Genomic DNA, 13,538 nt, shown 5'->3' with positions numbered 1-13,538 from the left:
CACGCACAAAAGCAAGCCTTGCCGCGAGCGGCAACAGGTCTTAAACACGTATTATCAGAATGTAACAAACAATGCATGACACAGTACAATAATGCATTTTCAGCTTAGAGTGACATAAACACCTGTAACGAAGAGAACGACACTTATCAGATCAAAGCAAAATAAGCAATCGATTCAAACCAGACGAAGCACGCGAAAAAGGAAGGGTACCCATATAAATACGGACGGAGCGCCTGACACATAGCAATGGCTACCTGGTAAAGCTTAACTGTTAAGCTTACGACTCGAACCAAACTACTGTACCTTCATCCATTCGACCTCAATTGTGTTTCACGTTACAATGGACCAACTGTTTTTCGATTTGGAGGAGCGGTCTAAAACTTTTCTCTCACCTTGAATTTTGAGTCTCAAATTTCAGGAGCGTCTTAGATTCGGGAACATTTTTTTTCCTTGATTTCGAGTCTCATTTTTCGGGTGCGGCTTAGATTCGAGTAAATATGGTAGTGTTTAATGTTAGCTGAGGATTAACCTGTAGGGACTACAGAGGCTTGTTAGAAGTTGTATTCCATTAATGTGTCTGTTTTGCACTGATATATGCTGTTAGATATTCCTTCCAAGTAACTGGTACCTTACAAGTAACTGGTACCTTGCAGATATTCAATTTTGTAATGTTGCACTGTGGTATACGTGCCCATTGTTGATTGTATCATGGTCAAAGAATGTACTTGCAGTGTTAGAGAAAATAGTACTGTGTCAACATGTTGGCTCAGCATAAACATGCAAATCTCATGGTATTAAATTTCATATGATCTTTCTTCTGCCTAGGTCAAATAGTGACACACGTATGACAGTGTTTGCCCATATTTAAAAACAGTGTTCTAGAAATGTCTCACATTGCTTCCACTTACTTGTGTTAGATGTATTGTGTATTCTTTTCTGTCAGTCTCTCTTGACCAACTATTCATTTTTTCGATCCAGACGATATTGGGTTGTGAGGCCGGAGGGTGTCTTACATTTCCTTTATTTAATCTTTTCTCTGATAGGGAGGAGGAACTCCTTGTCCATTCAAGAACAAGAGGAGGGGGTAGTAGTGACACAAAGTAGTATCTCCACAATGTATCTGGAGACACTATGACCAGTGCTTGTATCTGAACAGAATGGTGACTGTTTTGTTGATGAACATCATTAAATTTCTGTAAAGTTGTGCAGGAGGCTGGACATTAGTGACAGATGTAAAAGCAATTTGGAGGTGCCATGTGTTTGGAGAAGATTGAAGTGAATATTAGGACAGGACACTGTGTGGAGCATTGTTGAAAGTGTTTGAGGTACTGGTGTACCTCCTCCCACATAAGTATCTTCTTAGTAAACAGTCTCCTAGATGCTACTGTGTTAAGAGTTGGGTCTTTCATCACAGATCACATGGATGTGTGCCCTGATTCTATCACTTGTATTTTCGTCTCTGCTACTGCCAGAAAGATCATTGTCATTGTGGATGAATGTTCTGCAAGTCTGCTAACAGGAAGATGACACGAGGTCTAGCCAGCTTTGCCGGATGCCTGAAGTACCTTTACCTGCAGCCTGTCATTTGGGAAGGCACAAAACTGTCTCACATCAGAAGCCCTCCTTGTGGAGCAACACACTTCATCCAGCCATGTGCGTTCCTCACCATCCCAAAAATGTGCATCAGCATTATGAAAGCCAGGGAAAAAATGTTTGAAGGGTAGTTCATGAGTGTCATTGACTGCAAGTCGCAGATTCTCCATCACACATTGACACTGTAGCTACTCTCAGCACATAGTGGTATCAGATTAGTATTGGGCGGAATGCTGTGTTAAGTAGTAGTGGATATCACTTTTGTCTGGTGTGCAAGCAGCCAGTTAGAAGAAATAAAGTGCGAGATGCCAGCCTTAGCCCAGCACCTCAAACATGGAATTCCCTTCCAAATGCTTTAAGAGACATCAAGTGAGCCTGGTCAAGTTAGTTCTGTGTACATGTTGCATGAAATGGCTCTGGGTTTTGTTTCACTTTATTTGTACTTTGCATGGTATTTAAATTTGTTCCTTTCTGCTGCCTAATTTTTTTCTCCTCATGAACTGCCATATGTTTAACCAAAGAATACTATTTATGTAAGTAATTGTGATTTGAGCATCATTTCCTGCTTCTGTAGTGCAACAATATTGCTTCAGAGAAACTGTGGATTTCCAACTGATGCAGGAGGTGCAATGTAGTTTAAATCAATATTAAAACAATGTAGGTACCATCTGAAGTAATGTAACTTGTTTGAATGTAGTGTGCCAGTTGAGGTAAATGATGTGGATAAGTGATGCAGTTATTTGTTATATTATAGCTGCCAATTAACTATGATTATTTTACCAATAACAGACAGTTAGCATACTGTGGCTTCAGAATTAAATGTTTTAAAAAAGAACAATAAAGTCTCTACTTTTACCATGTATTTATTTGGTCACAAACACCACACCATTTATGCTCTTGGCTTATTTTCAGTGGTGCTACATACATTTAATATAAATTATGCAGTCTGTTGTAAAATTGTCGCACCGAGCTGCTAAGTTTTTTATATAAACGTGCTGTTGGCTTGGTGTGGTAATTTTGCAACAAAATATATCCAAGCAAGCTGAGATGCAATTTTTGATAAGGTTTTAATATATATTAATTATGATAGTTACTATGGTGTTCCCCATCATCATTTTTTTGGTTCCAAACTTTGCATTACTCTATGATAAAGTGCTAGTTAAATTATGTCACTTCTTTACTTCAGTAATTGGCATAATATGATTATAAACAAGCATCCTGCAGTCATATAACAGTGGAATCTAGGCACATATTCATGGAATCACTGAAAAACCTAGCTTTCCACTCAAATTTTTAAAGTCACTAAAATTGTTTTGGAATTCAAACCTTAGCTACTCAATTACTCTTTTTGTTCATAGCACTGCACTTACGTTATTCACTTTAAGATGAATGACTAGCCACTCACAAATATGAGATACTTGTAGTAGTAGATTCACAAATCATTCCAGAGTCCATTGAAGTGAACTGAGAGTCCCAGAAATTTTTGAAGAAAAGCCCATTTGGCAGTTTTTTCTGGTCATTAAGGATTTTTTATTGTTGTTCACTGTTTGAAAGCACTTGAAGTAATGTGATTGAAATTTCAGTTTCCTTAACACCACAAGCAAAATGTAAAGTGTACAGGTTTCTCTTGCTGTACACAGGGGATGCCACGATTCCCATTACAAACTTTTAGGGGTTGTAGAAGAAACATCGTACATTTCCAGACATGGGTTCATTAATGAAACCTACTGGATAAAGTTTGCTCTAGAACCTCTCTATAATAGGAATTGTGAGACACTCTGGCTTATTTAGTTACCAGGTAAATGGCATGGGTTGAGTGTAGACTATTGAACCTCAGTAAGTCTATGTCCTTTATACTCAATATGCACATCATTCCACTTGTTATAAAGCAACAGATGTTACCAATATTATTACACAGAAAGAAATTGTATATTAATTTTGTGTGTGTGTTTGTTTCTTGATACGATGCCAACCAGTCACTTTTATTCTTTAGAAGCTTGTTGTTTGCAGTAAAACTTATTTTGATGCCAATGTAGTGAGCTAATTTTTTGTAAAGGCTTTGTAAATAACTGAAATTTTGTTTTGCGAGTAGTTTGTTACCTGGGGGTGAAAATAAAACTGCTTGCTCTTAAGAAGCTTTGCTTTATTCTTACTTCTTGTATGTAAATACGCAATAATATGAGGTGGATGCTTGGGTCAGTTACACCAAACACCACCTTATAATCAGGAGTTCATTTATTTTCTTTACACAAGTAAGGCTTACAAAGAATTGGATGGCGGAACTGCACAAAGATATTGTTTAGCTTAGTTCAAAGATGATACTCAGATCGAAACTGGTGTTGACCTCATCAGGTCAGCGCCACATAGCCCCCACCCTCACAGTACGGAGTACTCTTGTGAGGCTTGGGGGGGGGGGGGGAGGAGGGAGGAGTGACTATGCCTTCAGCAGGAGTGGTCCGTGGTAGCCGGACCACAGTCAGCTCGACAGCATTGTCGGGGAGCTGTGTGGGTAGATGATGTGAAGGAAGGTCCGGCCTCCATACCTGGAAGTCGTTGAAGTGCGCTGGGCGTCGTACTGGGTGTGCTGGTCGTGCGGTTTGCAGGAGGAATGGAGCGACGACGACGATGTCTCTGGTGGGCTTGGCAAACACATGAAGCATGTCCAGGTCGACTTCGGGCGAGAGGGAACACATCTCACCAAGTGGCAGGGAATAGCAGAGGATGTGTCATGAGCACTGGATGAAGGGAAACACACGACAAACAGTGTGTCATCGCATAGTATTATAGAGATGTCGTGGATTATGTCTGGGGGGACAGGCACAAACACCTCGAGCAAGGGCACGTTCAAGATGGGGATTTGGGGGGGGGGGGGGGGGTTGAGAAATCTCAACAGGGCGAGGCAGGTGGCAGGTGGCAGGTGGCAGGGGAGAGGTTGAAGAGACCGGAGAAGGGCCCGGCAGCAAGGGCATTATCGTAGGTAAGCTCGACATGGGGAGCATGTGATCACTCGAAGGAGTGCGTAAGACCTGAGTAGATGGCAAGGTTGGAGAAGAGCCCGACGATTGGAGCTGGAAGTCACTCGACAGAGTGTGGAAGTCCGACATGGAGGAAGTGATCGGAGCATCGTGAGCCACAACAGTGAGCGACGTGGTCGTGGCCTGAAGGGGGGTGGAAGAGTATGTGGTCGCACTTGCGAGGGAACTGGTAAAGTCGGCAATTTTGGGTATGGGGTAGGTGTCCATAATTGTTTATGAGGTTAGTCGACGGTAGTCTCCGCACATGCGCCAGGACCCGTCTTTCTTGGGTGTCATATGAATGGGTGTAGACCAGCTACTGGTAGAGGGTTAAATGACACCAGAGCTTAGAAGTTCAGAAATCTACTTTTTAAGGTCGGAGAGGTGCTCGGGACTAAGTTGATGTGGTTTACTGGAGATAGGGGGGCCTGGCATGAGGCGAAGCTTGTGAACCGTGCCATTGGTGACAACGTAAATGTTTCTGGCGGCATGGGAGGCGGTTTGTTGACAATATGTTGTGGGCAGGGCAGGCGAGCCGAGGTCGTGTTGTTCGGAGCCACTCGGTGGATCCGACGGGAGTCAAGGTGGTGAAGTGTCCCAGAAGTCAACGTGACAAGATGGCCACCGGCCCAAAACAGTGGCACCATGGTCGGGAGAGCTCGGTAGAGCTCGTGAAGCGTTAGTGAGTCCATTGTCTGAGGGCGCAACCTGTGGCAGCACGGTTGTGGGCGAAACGCTTGGTGCGAGTTGTGTTGTCAGTGGTGGTTGCACGGCGGCCCGCAGGAGCCGAATTTGCATTGTTTGAGGTGCTGTCCACAAGGGGCGGGGTAGAAGCCATCAGTTCAGGAACACGTGATGCTCGTCGCGCATGCACACTTGTGTCTGGGCACATGTCAAACTAATGATAAAAGCAGTTCCTGGGTGTGAATGTTCTTTATTCTCCTATCTCATGCCTTTACTTCAACATACCTTTCATTCTTCTTCAGATAATGCTCACTGCAATACAGGAGGCCAAGTATACGAAGTGTGTGTAAAATGTTGTCATTTGAATATCAACTTTTGTTAGTGTCTACAGGAATCTGAGCATGTCACTGTGGATTCCCACAAATACTGTCAAAGGTGTGGGATTGTTATTTCCATAAGTGGTTCTTCCCTGATTTAGTTGTAACTGTAAACCAGGTATACTTTGACCACTGAAGCACAAAAAGCTTTACATCTCTCTGCTGGCCCTTAGTTGCTTCTTTTGTAAATACTCTTTGGTGGAAAAGTTCCATCAATATACGCTAGATGTTGCACATGTAGTGCCAATTTTCTTACACAGCCGTTGCCGAACCTATTGAGACTTGAAGTCATTTACGAAAAAGTGTGTTTAAAGTTAGTTGTGAAAAATCCACCAACATCACATAACTATAAAGCCATCGGTCTTTTTGTACACATCGACCTGTATATTACTTTTTCTGAGGTCATTTGCATGACATCTCTTTTTCAGTTTTACTTTGACTGCCAATCAATGTTACCCCAGGATTACAAATACACTCTTGTCATTGTGTTCTTATGCATCTATTGTTCTCCTATACAGGTACAATATGCCGAGAAGTCACAGATAGATGCCTGCTGCAAGTCAGTATAACCCTTACAGTGAAGAAGACATACAGACTCCATTAGACGAAATTAAAAGTAGCACAATTTCAATGAATACAGCAACAAAGACTATATAATAAGGTGCATTCAAAACATGAACTTAAATGTGGAAGACCAGTGTGTTTACAAATGAAGAAGAAAAAAAAATTGTTCATTTTGCTTTGACAGTTAGTGAATGGGGTTTTCCTTATGATATGCAAGACTTGCAATATTTGGGAAAGCTATATTTAGATAGAAGAGGAAAAGAAATATCTCAATTTGGTCCAACAAATCTACATCTACATCCATACTCCGCAATTCACTTGACGGTGTGTGGCGGAGGGTACCTTGAGTACCTCTATCAGTTCTCTCTTCTATTCCAGTCTCGTATTGGTCGTGGAAAGGAGGATTGTTGGTATGCCTCTGTGTGCGCTCTAATCTCTCTGATTTTATCCTCATGGTCTCTTTGCGAGATAGACGTAGGAGAGAGCAGTATACTGCTTGACTCCACGGTGAAGGTATGTTCTTGAAACTTCAACAAAAGCCTGTACCAAACTATTGAGCGTCTGATGTAGAATGGGCCTGCAGTTTTGTGAAGCATCATAAGGATCTCTTATCCCATCGGAAATGCCAAAACTTGAAGACCTCAAAGGCAGAAATTACTGCGAGTTCACTTCGAGTATTTTGATCATCTGAAAGTCTCATTAACCATAAGAAATTCCACCTTGTAGAATCTTCAATTATGATGAGACAAACTTATGTGACAATCCAGGAGTGAAGAAATGTCTTCTTAAGTATGGTGTTAAGCATGCATAATGTTTGAAGGACTCTATAAAATCAAGTGTGTCAGTTATGTTTGGTGGACGAACATCAGGGCACATTCTTGCCCCTTATGTGGTGTACAAAGCTGAACGCATGTGGGACTCTTGGACAGAAGGTGGACCAAAATTTGCTTGGTACGAAAGAAGCCAATCTGGCTGGTTTGATGCAAACATATTTTGTGACTGGTTTCAAAATTTATGCATCCCACATGTAAGAAAATTTGATATTATAGTTCCTCTGATAGGTGACAATCTTTCCAGTCATTTGTCACCACACATGTTACAATTAGCAAAGGATAACAACATTGTCTTCAAATGCCTTCCCAAGAATGCAAAACATTTGTGTCTACCACTAGATGCAGCATTTTATGGTCCTATGAAGAAGTATTGGAGGCAGATCCTTCACACATGGAAACAAAGACATAGAAGAAAGTCACAAGCAATCAATAAAGAGAGCTTTCCCAAGCTTTTGAAAAGTCTTTGTGAGAGTGTGTGACATGAAGCAAGGAGACAATGAATCAGTATCCCAAAATTTGATTGCGGGCTTCAAGAAATGTGGGATTGTGCCCTTTAAGGTCGATAAAGTAATTGAACACTTGCCTGATAATCCTATTGTTTCAAATTGTGCTGTGAAAATCTTGCAAAACATGGGACATGAAGGTAAGGGCAATACTGGTAATGCTAATAAAAGGCGAAGAAAAATAAATGTACCCCCAGGACAGGGAATAACACCACAGGATATTGTGCTTCCTCAAGCTCTGATGCCAAAACGGCTGAGAAGAAAATAAACAAAGGAAGGAAAAGGGGGTGTGCATGAGAAAGCAGAATGTCATCAGATGCTGAATCTGTGAACAGCTTGGATATTTCATATATGGATAGCTCAGATTGTGGCTATGCAGAGGAACTCGGCATAGATGTGTATCATGTGGAGGCACTGGAGGCCAATGATACAAGAGATCAGCACCCTTCTGAACATAATTTATTAAACAGTGTTGGTGAGAGTGTAAAACTCACAAACACAAACTTTTGTCAATATATAGATGAAGGTTCATTTGTGAGTATTAATGTACCTAGAACAAATAAAAACAAATTTCAGCCATACATTGCTCAAATTATAATGTTTGTACTTCAAGCAGCAGTTCAGGTGTGACGTATAATGTCAAACATCTTTGAAAACAAGGGAAGAAGTTTGCTTGACCACAAGCCAGACACAGACTTGATATGTGAAGAACTGGTAGTCCTAATTCTCACTGCACCAGATGTTCTAAAACGAGGATTTAGGTTTAATTTGGATGAACTTGAGGTTATTATGCTGAACTAATTTTGGGGCTATATGTGTAGTACTCCATCCTAGTAACTTCCATTATTTTTGTAATTTTGATGATGGATGACACTGTTTCATTTATGTACCACACTATGTTTTCTCTTTTATAAATGTTAATAAAACACCCAAGATAAATTTAGACCAATGTATTTATTTCTGGGTGGTCAAAGTTTCACTGTGTTATTGAAATATTGACCACAGATGGAATTGTAGTTGACAGTTGTGGCACAGATAGAGGCCAGTCAATGTAACCCCGAATCTTTGGTAACTTTGACCACCAACAATTTTTCCCATAACTGTCTCTGTATTTTATAAAATGTGTTGTACTGATTACTATTTAATCCTTTCATATATGCCCACAAATTGAGAAACTTAAACATCATCTCAGTTGAAAAATAGTTACGATAATCACATCTGAATCTGAAAATCGGTCAAAATATACCCAGTTTACACAGCTATTTTAGTGGATCAGATTAGGTCAATGCCGAGATTGTGAGCTGCTGTAGGTTTGATTTAGTGGTTTACTCCCATAGACTGGTTGCCTCACAAGGTAGGGGTAGTTTGAGTACTGCTACGACTTGTTTGCACAATTCCATTCTTTCGTTATTTCTCTTTATTGCTGTGATTACCTTCTTTTCAGCTGTATAGGTACTGAAAATGCTGGAGTGTTTCTCTAGAATGTTTCTAAATATTTTAGATGTGACTATTTAGAGTGATTGCTATGCTATACTCATATTCATTTTCCGTGGTGGGTTAAATTTACTAAGTGTACCAGTGGGAAGGTGTTGCATATTGTCTTATAGCCAAATACCATTGAATCTTGCAAAAGGGCTACTCTCCACTTTATTGTCCTTAAGGAAAACTCAGTCACAATGAATGTTTGTTCAGAACAACCCACATTCTTGCTGCAATGGGCTGTTAATTGCTTCACAATTCGAATCAGCAGTCCGGCACACCACATCCACCAATTTCTTGCTGTTTTCAACTTAAGTAGAACTGTTTAACCATCAGCAAATAAGATATATTTACCTGCTTCTACACTTGGGGGCAATGTGTTCATCTGCTTTCCACTTTGGTCACGTAACCCAGAGTACCGTTTGGTGATGATGCTGTAACGCACAGGGACTCTAGGTGGATACAGGTTGATTTAGGATGAATTTCTGTTTAGTGTGATGAATGGCAGCTTGTTCTACACATGTAAAAAAAAATTAAGTTAATGCAGATGCATAGGACGAGTCATTCCATAACGTTTGAATACTATATCAGTACTGTGATGCCCGACACAATCTACATCCATATGATTACTCTGAATTTCAGATTAAAGAGCATGGGTGTGGGTTTGTCAACCCACCTTCAAGCTATCTTTTTCGCTCCACTCACGGATGGTGCCAGGGGAAAACAAATTGGTGATGATGCTCATTTCCCCTTTTGTAGGTGTGTGTGCAAACAAAATATTTTCACACTCTAGAAGAAAGTTGGTAATTGAAGTTCCATCAGAAAATCTCACAGAAACGAGAAACAACTTCGTTTTAATGCTCCCTTATTTCGGGTTAGCGAAACAAAGAAAGAAAGAAAGTAAGTAAGTAAGTAAGTAAGTAAGTAAGTAACACTTTCGAAGTTTTCTGCCAATAAATCATAGTCGTATGTTTGATTTCCTCACAACATTGTCTATATGATTGTTACAATTTAATTCACCCATTATTGTAATGTCCATGTATTAAGCTGAACTGACAAAATTTAGATTCATGTATTGTGAAACGGAAATTTAGCAGGTATCTTTTCAAATTCATGTGGATGATCTCATTTCTCTTTATTGAGATACAATCGCCACTCTTCGCACCATACAGATATCTTGCCTAAATGATTTTGCAATTAGTTTCGATTGTCTGTAGACTTTACACAATGATAAATGATGGCATCATCTGCTAACAATCTAAGAGGAATGCTGAGGTTGCCTCTTAAATTGTTTGTGTAGATCAGAATCAGCGGAGGGCCTATAACACTCCCTTGGAGATCACGAGATATTACTTGTGTTTTAGTTGATGACTTTCCATAAATTATAACGATTTTTGACCCCTCTGGTAGAAAATCATGAATCCAGCACACAACTAGGACAACAATACATAGCCATGCAATTTTATTAGAAGTATTGATGTGGCTTGGGCAGCTTTGCTCTTCAAAAGATCCACACCTGAAGACTGTATACAGTTGTATATGATTGCTAAATATGGAGTTACTGTATCAGCATATTCTGAAACGAAGCTGACTGGTAAACAATCTGGACCAAAGGCCTTTCTTTTATTAAGTAATGTAAGCTGCTTCTAAACATGGAGGATACCTACTACTGCATTATTCAGTTTATTCCAAGTTAGGTACTACGACCGCTTTGTTAGACTAATTCATTCCATTGCCAGAAAACATATTCCAAGAGGCTACAGAGAGAACTACATTCCTGGATGGAGCCCTAGATGTCAAGAATTGTACGACGAATTTAAAACGATTCGAGACACCGAGGTAGCAGATGAATTGATCTCGGCCCTAGATTCAGCTAGGCAAAAGAAATGGATGGAACTAACTGAAAACATGTCTTTCCAACACTCAAGTAAGAAAGCTTGGAATTTATTAAGAAAGCTTGGCAGTGCCACAAAAGTTAATATCTCATCAGACAAAATAAATCCTAACAAAATAGCAGCCAGGATTGTTAATATAACAAGAACACCAAGCAACAACAACAAACAGAAAGTCAAAGAAATAAAAAAAAGTCTAAAATGTCTCAAGCACAGCCTTCCGAATTTGCACAGAAAATCTCTGCAGCCGAAGTTGTTTCAGCCATAGATACTCTGAAATCTGGTAAAGCGGCTGGTTGTGATGGTGTATACCCGGAGTTCCTTAAACATGCTGGCCAAGGTGCAGTGCAGTGGCTAACTGCACTGTTTAATGAAATTCTTGCAACAGGAAGACTGCCAAATCTTTTTAAGAAAACTAAAATAATTGCCATCCTGAAACCGTCAAAATCTGGTAACAATCCTGAAGACTATAGACCCATTGCACTTCTAAGAGTGTGCTATAAACTGCTGGAGAGAGTACTCTATAATAGAATTGCACCAACTATCCTGAAACACATTCCTGTAGAACAGGCTGGCTTCAGACAAGACCGCAGTTGTAGCGACCAAGTGCTAGCATTGGCAACATACATAGAGAAGGGCTTCGAAGACCTGAAGAAAACAATGGCCGTCTTTATTGACCTAACATCAGCATATGATACAGTGTGGCGGAAAGGCATGCTTCTTAAGTTCTTAAGAATAATTCCATGTAAAAGAATTGCACAACTACTCAATAACATGCTGTCCAACAGGAAATTCCAAGTTCACCTAAAAGGTCAAGTAAGCAAGGTATACAATTTAAATGACGGACTACCACAGGGATCAGTATTGGCCCCCCCCCCCCACTTTTCAATTTATATGTCGCTGACTTGCCAGAAACAAAAGCAAGAACATTTATCTATGCTGATGACATAGCCTTGGTGACGCAGGCTAACGATTTTACAACTTCAGAAATGACTCTCACTCAGGATCTGCGAATTCTAGATGAATTTTTTAATGGATGGCAACTCAAAGTAAACAAAAATAAAACTGAATCCTCCACCTTCCATCTGAGTAATAGGCATGCTCGCTATAAACCACAAATTTCCTTTAGTAATCAGTTGCTGTTATATAACCCATTCCCAAAATATCTCGGCGTGACCTTGGATCGTTCGCTAACATACAGAAAACACCTAACTGAAACAGCTTTAAAAATGAGAACCAGAAACAATATATTACACAAACTCTCTGGAACAAGCTGGGGAGCTAAGGCACCAGTACTCAAAACAACTGCCCTCTCACTTGTATACTCTGTTGGGGAATACTGCAGCCCAGTATGGCTGAACAGCGCTCATACAGCCATGGTAGACACGCAGCTGAATGTAGCCATGAGAAGCGTATCCGGGACAATAAAATCCACACCCACAGAATGGCTACCTGTTCTGTCTAATATTGCACCACCGAAGTTACGACGTCAAGCAGCGTTGAAATGGGAATGGGAGAAATGTTCCACAAATCCCGGGTTACCGCTACACCAGGACTGTGATGCCACTCAAAGGCAACGTCTTAAGTCCAGGAAACCCTCCTGGAGACTTGGAAAAAGGCTTACTTCTGAAGGATTCCAACCAGAAACAGCATGGCGGGAAGAATGGTTCGCAGCCAATCCCGATTCTGCAGGTCTCATTGCTGATCCTACACGAGTCCCTCCTGGATTCCACCTACCTAGGAGGTTGTGGACCACCCTAAATCGCATACGCACGAAGCACGGAAGATGCCAGGACTTGAAGCATAAGTGGGGAATCGCTGAAAGTGCCAAGTGTGACTGCGGACACCAACGACAAACAATACACCACATAGTCACAGAGTGTCCCCTACGGAAATATGCTGGAACTCTGACCAGCATACATGAGGTCTCTGAGGAAGCAATCTCCAGGCTGGATACTTTAGATATTAGCCTATAGTTTTTATTACAACTTGAAGCTCTGTTTGTCAATATTACTGTTTATAAAACCACATTTTCTCTTTTACATGTAACTCATCATAGTGTTTTTATCCATTTGTATATTTTTGATTTATCGATCTAATCTAAGACTTTTTTTACCATAAATGAATGTAATCTATTTTATTTGTAGTATATGCATATTCTGTTACCAGTAACATAATTGCTGTTCAATTCAAGTAATGTATCCTTGATGCCAAACGAAATAATAATAATAAAATTAGTCATGTCGGCAGTCATTCTTGATTTTAATACAGAAATATCTACTTAGTTACCAAACGTAGCTTTTCGAAATTCTTTCAGCAAAAAAATCTAAGCTTTAGTGGCACTTCACCACTGTTATCACCCAGTGAAGGTATTGATTACATCTTGGCACAGTGGTACTTTACATATGACCAGAATCTCTTGGGATCCTGTCAGATTTCAGAACAGTTTCACTTTGGAAAGTATTGCAAACCTCTAACACTGAAGTTGGCGCCATATTTCCAGCTTTTATAAAACTTTTTTTCTTTTTTGCATGTATTGGGATTTTACATTCTTTTACATTTGGCATGCATTTCTTTGTAGCTTCTGTAATACTCTTGT

The sequence above is a fragment of the Schistocerca nitens genome, chromosome 8 (assembly GCF_023898315.1).
Source record: "Schistocerca nitens isolate TAMUIC-IGC-003100 chromosome 8, iqSchNite1.1, whole genome shotgun sequence".
In the NCBI taxonomy this organism is placed as follows: Eukaryota; Metazoa; Arthropoda; class Insecta; order Orthoptera; family Acrididae; genus Schistocerca; species Schistocerca nitens.
This window is presented reverse-complemented; position numbering follows the sequence as displayed.